The sequence below is a fragment of the Peromyscus californicus genome, unplaced genomic scaffold (assembly GCF_007827085.1).
Source record: "Peromyscus californicus insignis strain IS unplaced genomic scaffold, ASM782708v3 Scaffold_24__1_contigs__length_46423439, whole genome shotgun sequence".
Taxonomy (NCBI): domain Eukaryota; kingdom Metazoa; phylum Chordata; class Mammalia; order Rodentia; family Cricetidae; genus Peromyscus; species Peromyscus californicus.
In genome coordinates, this window is record NW_026294535.1 from 15,246,733 (window position 1) to 15,253,527 (window position 6,795).

Consider the following 6,795-nt stretch of genomic DNA (forward strand, 5'->3'; position numbering starts at 1 on the left):
GGCATATGATGCATTCAAAGTATACATTTGTATCTATTTGAAAGTAATAAACATGCTGACTTCCTAGTCTTTGCTTGGGTAAAATCATTCTTAAAATGTGCTACTTTGACCAGAAAAACCTGGGATTACAATATATTTTAGCCCAAAACTCTTGAATATCAAGGGTTCTCAAGTAGATTTTGACCATGGCGATAGGTAGCTCTAAGACACAAAAACAGGTTTTTGAAAAGTAGGAAGACAAGCAGAAACACAAGGGATCAGATCAATTTGCTCTCTCTCTGAAAGCAATTATATTTTTGCATTATTGTTTACGGTCATGAAGCCTGCCTTGCATCTGGGAAGAGTCTTCACGCATTGGTTTTATTTATGTTAAATTATGCTTTGAGGTTTTTCTACAAAAGGCCAAACGGGAACAACTGAAAGGGATGTTGAAGTAAAAGACCCTTGTGCAAACCCCAAGGAGGCTCACTTGCAGAAATTAGGGGAAATAATTCGACCTCAGAGGGTCTTGATTTACTCTGGAGAACGACTGGAAGTAACCAAGGGTAGCGACATTTACCTTTCAAGTTTTCTGTGAGGATTCAGTGAGTGACCATTTCTGGCAATACTTGAAAACTCCGAGACCTTGGCAGACACAGACAAGTTCAAATAAGAGTTAAGTGAAATGCTTATAAAAATCCATCCATACTATCTATCACTATAAGTACTGTTTTGGACATTTCACAGTGAAAATTTAAAATCAAGGCTTTCTGTATTTTATGCTCCATGAAGAGGAGGTAGCATTGATGATAAGAAACAGCCTAAGATAGCTCTGTTTCACCTGAGTGGCTGATTTAAGACTGTGCTTTCTCCTCTCGACATAGATTCAGTGGCAGTGTTTGTTGGTCATTCTTAGGAGACCTGAGTGCTCACCAGGGCTTCGCCCATGTGTGGGATGGGTGTCAGTAACATTCCGAGAACTTCGGAAAAACAAAGCCACCTCCTATCCCCAAGCTTGTCTAAAATTAAGTTTAGCTTTCAACTCGATATTTCTGCGGTTCAGCAACAGCCAAATAAACGGCAACCCGTTTATTTAATGTTTAGTCTAGGCTGGTGGGCTGGATGGACGGAATACTCAAGGATCCTCCTACAGAAGAATGACATCCCTCACTGAATTCGTTCTCGGTTCTGCTTTCTTCAGAGTATTTACTCACCCAACTGATGTTCACTGTTGTAACATTGAGAGCAGAGCTAGGATACAGATTACCCAGCATGAACGAGATGAGCCACAAGGAGCCTCTGGAAGGCACGTAGCCCGTAAATTAAAGCTCTCTCAGTCCTTTAAGAGGATTTTCACCGAAGTATCCTCCGGAGAACTAAGGAAGGCAGCCTGCAGGGGTTCCTACCTGGGAATTCAGAGGCTTGCAGATGAATCCTCACCCTATCGTGTTTCTCACTGACACTGTAATTGTTTCTTGTGATTTCTTTTTTTTCCCGGGGGTAAAAGATCTGTGTCAGCACGCTGCCTGTGTTTCTCAAGCACGCTGGGCAATTACGTGACTAGACGGTCCCTAGGCACTGCTTGGGACCGTCTGCTGTATCATACTGTGTCACTGGAGGACTCCAGTGTTCAGCTGGACTGTCCTGGCTCCAGAAGATAAGTCAGCCTTCTCAGCCTTTGACTTCCGAAGACTTCTCTTGCAACTAAACCTTGGATGACTGGAACTGGCCAGCGTTGAGAGAAGATATTGGCCACCTTCAGGATTCTGTTTAAAGCTTAGGAACCCGAGGACACTGAGTGTTTGTGGCTAATCTCAGTCTTCATGGCTACCTGCAGCTCTGCCAGTGGTGATGTTGGGCTCCGTTTTCTCTCTGCCCTACTCTGTGGGCTTACATGAACAAGGGGTAGCGGAGATAATGAAAACAATGTTTGAGTTTTGTGCATTTCATTCATTTATTCTCTCTCTCTCTCTCTCTCTCTCTCTCTCTCTCTCTCTCTCTGGAAAAGTGACTGCTTTAATGAGTCAGACAAAATTTCACATAAAATCAGAAACCTATGATCCATCCCTTCTTCAATCACTAAAAAAATGCAAGATTCGTCACAAGCCATGTGCAATTAGGGCCTAGCTCAACGTCAGCGCAGGCCTGGGGTCCACCAGGCACTGCACAGCCTTCTATCCTTAACATCTGTTCTGGGAGCATCTATCTGCTCTAACATTATGGCATCGGCAGCAAACTTGTGGATTCCGTGTGAGCTTCTCCACAGCCAATTGTTCCTCATTGTGCAGCCAAGGGAAGGTCTTCTCATCCGGATCTACTTTCTCCAACTCAGTGGTCTGGGCCTCTTCGATGGAAAACACAAAGTACCAGCTGGGTGTTGTCCTTGAGCAGCTCCCCGGGAGCTTGGGTAAGACGGTGAAGAAATGGCAGCCTGACAGTACTTTGATCTCACTGGAGTTAGAGAAAGAGGCGCCCATGACAATTGTCTCATAACCAAACTTCTTCAGTAGCTATAGATTTTGGTGACACCTTTTACCCCAGGGTCCTCCTGGGGCTTACAGGATTTCTTGTCTGTGTTTTACACATGCAGGTCAAGGATGTGCCCCGCAAAGGGAGAGTGGAGTGTCACACCCACTTCAGCACAGGCCACAGCCTGGGTTAAGGAGGAAAACAAGCTTCATGTGGCATGGGATGCTGTGCTTCTTTTCCAGATCCTTTCCAGCCTGAATTTCCTCCCGTGTTGAGGATAACTTGATGAGAATTCTGTCCTTGCTGATCCCAGATTCTTTGTAAAGCTCAATGAGGTACCTGGCTAGGGTCACTGTTGCATCCTTATTAAAAGAAAGCCTTGCATCCACTTCTGTGGATACATGACCTAAATCTTTAGTATTTTTGCTCCGAACAGCACAAAAACTTCATCAATAGCATCTAACTCTGCTCCTCTTGTGGCCCATCCAGTTTCTTGCTGTAGGCGATGGCCTCCTCCGCCAGCTCTTGGTAGGTGGTATTTGTGCTGCAGCCAGGATCCAGGAGGGTTAGTGGTGGCATCTTGGGACTTGTACTTGTCAACGGCATTGAAGTCACCAGTGTCGGCCACTCTGGTGGTGAACTGCTTGAGCTGGTGTAGGGAGTCCTCCCATCTCCTGGCGCTTTACTGGGGACCCGGACATATCAAGGCATGTACAGCTGAGGGTGTAGTAGGAGCATGGTGACCCACAATGCCTTGCATTTCATTCTGGAAGCACAAGAGAAAGTCAGATTGCACAATGGAGAAAAGAACACTTACGTCCTCAGTTTCCATGGTCTTTTCTCCTTTCCCCCTAATGCATGATGGGAAAAGAAAACATTATTTCCCAGGCTAATGGATAATGGCACCTTAGAATTCTGTTACTCCTTATCACACTAGGTGTGTGAATTTACATCTTTCTTAGGCAAAGGAGAAACTGACCTGGATAAATATTTGCATTTTTATTTTAATAAAAGTTTACTATTTACAAAATATACATGGTTGGAAAACTACTTCCTGGCTGAACAGGCATTAGCTAAGGATGATAATTTCAATAGGATTTTATTTTAACTTAAAGAGTTTAATAATAAATAAATTTTCCTAATTTGTAATGTATTTCCAGTAGTTTTTCTTTCTTTTTTTTTGTTTTTGAGATATTTTAATTAAAACATTTCTTTTTTCCCTTTCCTTCCTCCAAACCCTCCAATATACCTCTCCCTGCCTCTCTCCATTAATTGTTATTGCATACATATTTATATGTGTATATACATATACAATCCCAGATACAACCTGTTGAGTCCTTACAAAATCACTTGTATGCATGCATGTTTTCAGGGCTGATCATTTGGCACTAGACGACCAATTGGTATGCTTCTCCATGAGGAAGGCCACCATTCCTGCTCCCAGTTTTACTCAGTTGCCTGTAGTTCTTTGTGTAGAGTTGAGGCCCTATCCTCCAATACCCCTTCCCCACCCCACGCAGTTTGGCATGTTTATTGATATCTTTCTTCAGTTCACATTTAAGTGGTTATGTTGACAAGACTTTATGGGTGTAGTTTTTGATGTTACTAGGAGACACAATCTCACAGCAAAGTTCCCGATCCTCTGGCTTGCACAATCTTTCAGCTCTCTTTCCCAATGTTCCCTGAGCCTTAGGTGTGGGAGTGTTTTGTAGGTGTGTCTGTTGGGACTGAGCTCCATAACTCTGCTTGTTGATTGGCTGTGGTTTTCTGTAGTGGTCTCTATCTGTTGAAAAAAGAAGTTTCCTTGATGAGGGGGTGAAGGCTACCCTTATGCGTGTGTATAAGGTTAATGCTTACAGACTATTGTTAGGGATTATGCTATTTTAGTGAATTAGTGGTTATAGACTCTTCTCCCATAACCATGACGTCACTAGCACTGATTAGTTAGATGGGTTTCCAGTACCAAACATAGTATCCTTGTTGAGTGTGTGGTAAGTCCAATTAGAGAGCTGTTGGTTACCACCATGATATGTGGCCACTACGGCCCCCATGCTGGTAACTGAAGTGGTCCACAGCTGTCGTGGCTAGGTTGGACTGTTGGTTACCTTTCTCCTTTAGAAGATTGTGTAGAGCCTTCTGGCACTATGAAAGCTAGTCAGGGTGGGCACTTAGGTTTTTTTCCAGCTCAGGAACCTCTGGGCCCTGTTTCTAAAGTCTGTGGTGTCTTCAGTAATAGGGACTTACTTTATATCTCCATGGAAACCAAGGGCAGCAGCAATAGGCTATGTGTTTTGAGAGTCTATTAGACAGCTCTGACCTACAACTGAAAAGAGGGTTTTACATATTTGGTATTAGGGTTTTTGTTAGGTGGTCTTTGGCTCTTAGAGGGAACACCATCATCTCAGATGATAAAAGTTCATTAAAACTACGTATGTGCTGGGCAGTGATGGTGTACACCTTTAATCCCAGCACTCGGGAGGCAGAGGCAAACAGATCTCTGTGAGTTCAAGGCCAGCTTGGTCTACAGAGTGAGTTCCAGGACAGTCAGGGTAGTTACACAGAGAAACTCTATTTCAAAATTACAAACAAACAAAATTAAAAAAAAGAAAAACAAAATACAAAAAACGAGCAAGCAAACAGAACCATGTATGTATATATTTATACACTGAATATGTACATTATAAGTTGTTAATTTGTAGGTAATAAGTGACAGTAGTATGATTCCTTGTGACTTTTCAGCCATCCAAATAGTCATTTTACCCACTGTCTGAGTTTGAGGAGACTATTGCTGTGATGAAACACCATCAGCAAAAGAACATTGGGAAGGAAAGGGTATATTTGGTTTACATTTCTACATTATAGTCCATTACTGGCTTGCTTCCTATGGTTGTTTAGCCTGCTTTTGTAGTGGGTAGCTTTTCCAGCTTTGACCTGGAAGTACTAACCCCATTGAGGCTTCCAGTAACTGTCAGACCTACAAGGCAGGACCGAGAGGGAGTCCTAAAGATCTGAGATCTGTATGTGCCGGCTCTCTTGGTTTCTGAATCCTGGACGCTGGAGGTAGACTGAGCAGAGTTCTCCAGAGAACACTGTTGGACTGCACTACACCTTTCCTGGACCCTACAATCTATCCCTTTACTTGTAAGTTACCCCACAATAAACCTCCCTTTTAACTATGTAGAGTTGTCTTAATACTTCCACCAATATGCTTTCTTATAGAACCTAAGACCAATGCCCAAGGGCGGCCCCACCCACCATGGGTTGGGCTCTTCCACATCAATTACTAATTAAGAAAATGTCCTACAGGCTTGTCTACATCCCAATCTTATAGAGACATTTTCTCATTTGGGGCTCCCTCCTCTCCAGTGACTCCTCTTGACTTGTGACAAGTTGACTAGTCAATGCACCCACCTACCTCCTTTACTCTATTTACCTCCCTCTCAGTTCCCTGAGGAGCCCACTCTCTCCCTTTCCCCTACCACATCAATTGTATACAGTTATTCTCCTTCCCCATTCTCCCACCTTCTACATTCTCCTCCTTCCCTTCCATTAAGGGACCTCTCCTTCTCCCGTCACCAACCCGATGACTGGCATCCTACCATTCCCCTTTGCCACTTTCTACCTTCTTCAGCGTTTATCTAACACAACAGTGTGGGCAGATGCAGAAGGATTTTAGCAGGAAGAAAATCCAGCTACAAAGAGGGGAGGCAGAGCCCCAGCATTCTGAAAGTCGGTGGCTTGTGTGTGTCATCACATCCTACACAAATAACCACATGCGTCTGTATCTTAAAAACAACACACACAGCCTTCCTGTGCACCTTTAATTATCCCAGCACTGGGGAGGCAGGGGCAGGCAGATCTCCGTGAGTTTGAGGCCAGCTTGGTCTATATAGTGAGTTCTGGGACAACCAGAGTTCCGTATAAAGACCCTCTCTCAAAACCAAACAACCAATCAACCAACCAACCAACCAAACAACCAAACAACCAACCAACCAAACAAACAAACAAACAAATGAACAAACAACCAACCAAACCAACAAATGAACAAACAAACAAACAAACAATGCTCACAGCTCCACAGGTCTGGCTGACATCCAAACATACGTAGTCTTCCCCTGCTCTTCTTCTGACTAGAACACTTCCTACCCCGTGACTCCTCTACAGAGTCCCACTCTCCCTTTTCTGCTGTATTTGTTTGTCCACCAGCTGCCTCTAAGCAAGGGCCCCCTCTCACCATCTTTGTTAACATTTAGTGCTGGAATGGATCTTCATCTGGGCTATTCCAGATGCATTAGCCTATTGATTCATAATCTCCCTCTTCTGGAAAGTATCTTCTGCCTTTTCATG

At 43.7% G+C, this 6,795-nt stretch overlaps 1 pseudogene; it reads right to left on the reverse strand.

The window, feature by feature from the left end:
• Nucleotides 1–2,113: 2,113 nt before the first annotated feature.
• LOC128119543 (transaldolase-like) lies at nt 2,114–3,149 on the reverse strand (annotated as a pseudogene).
• Between the last annotated feature and the right edge of the window lie 3,646 nt (nt 3,150–6,795).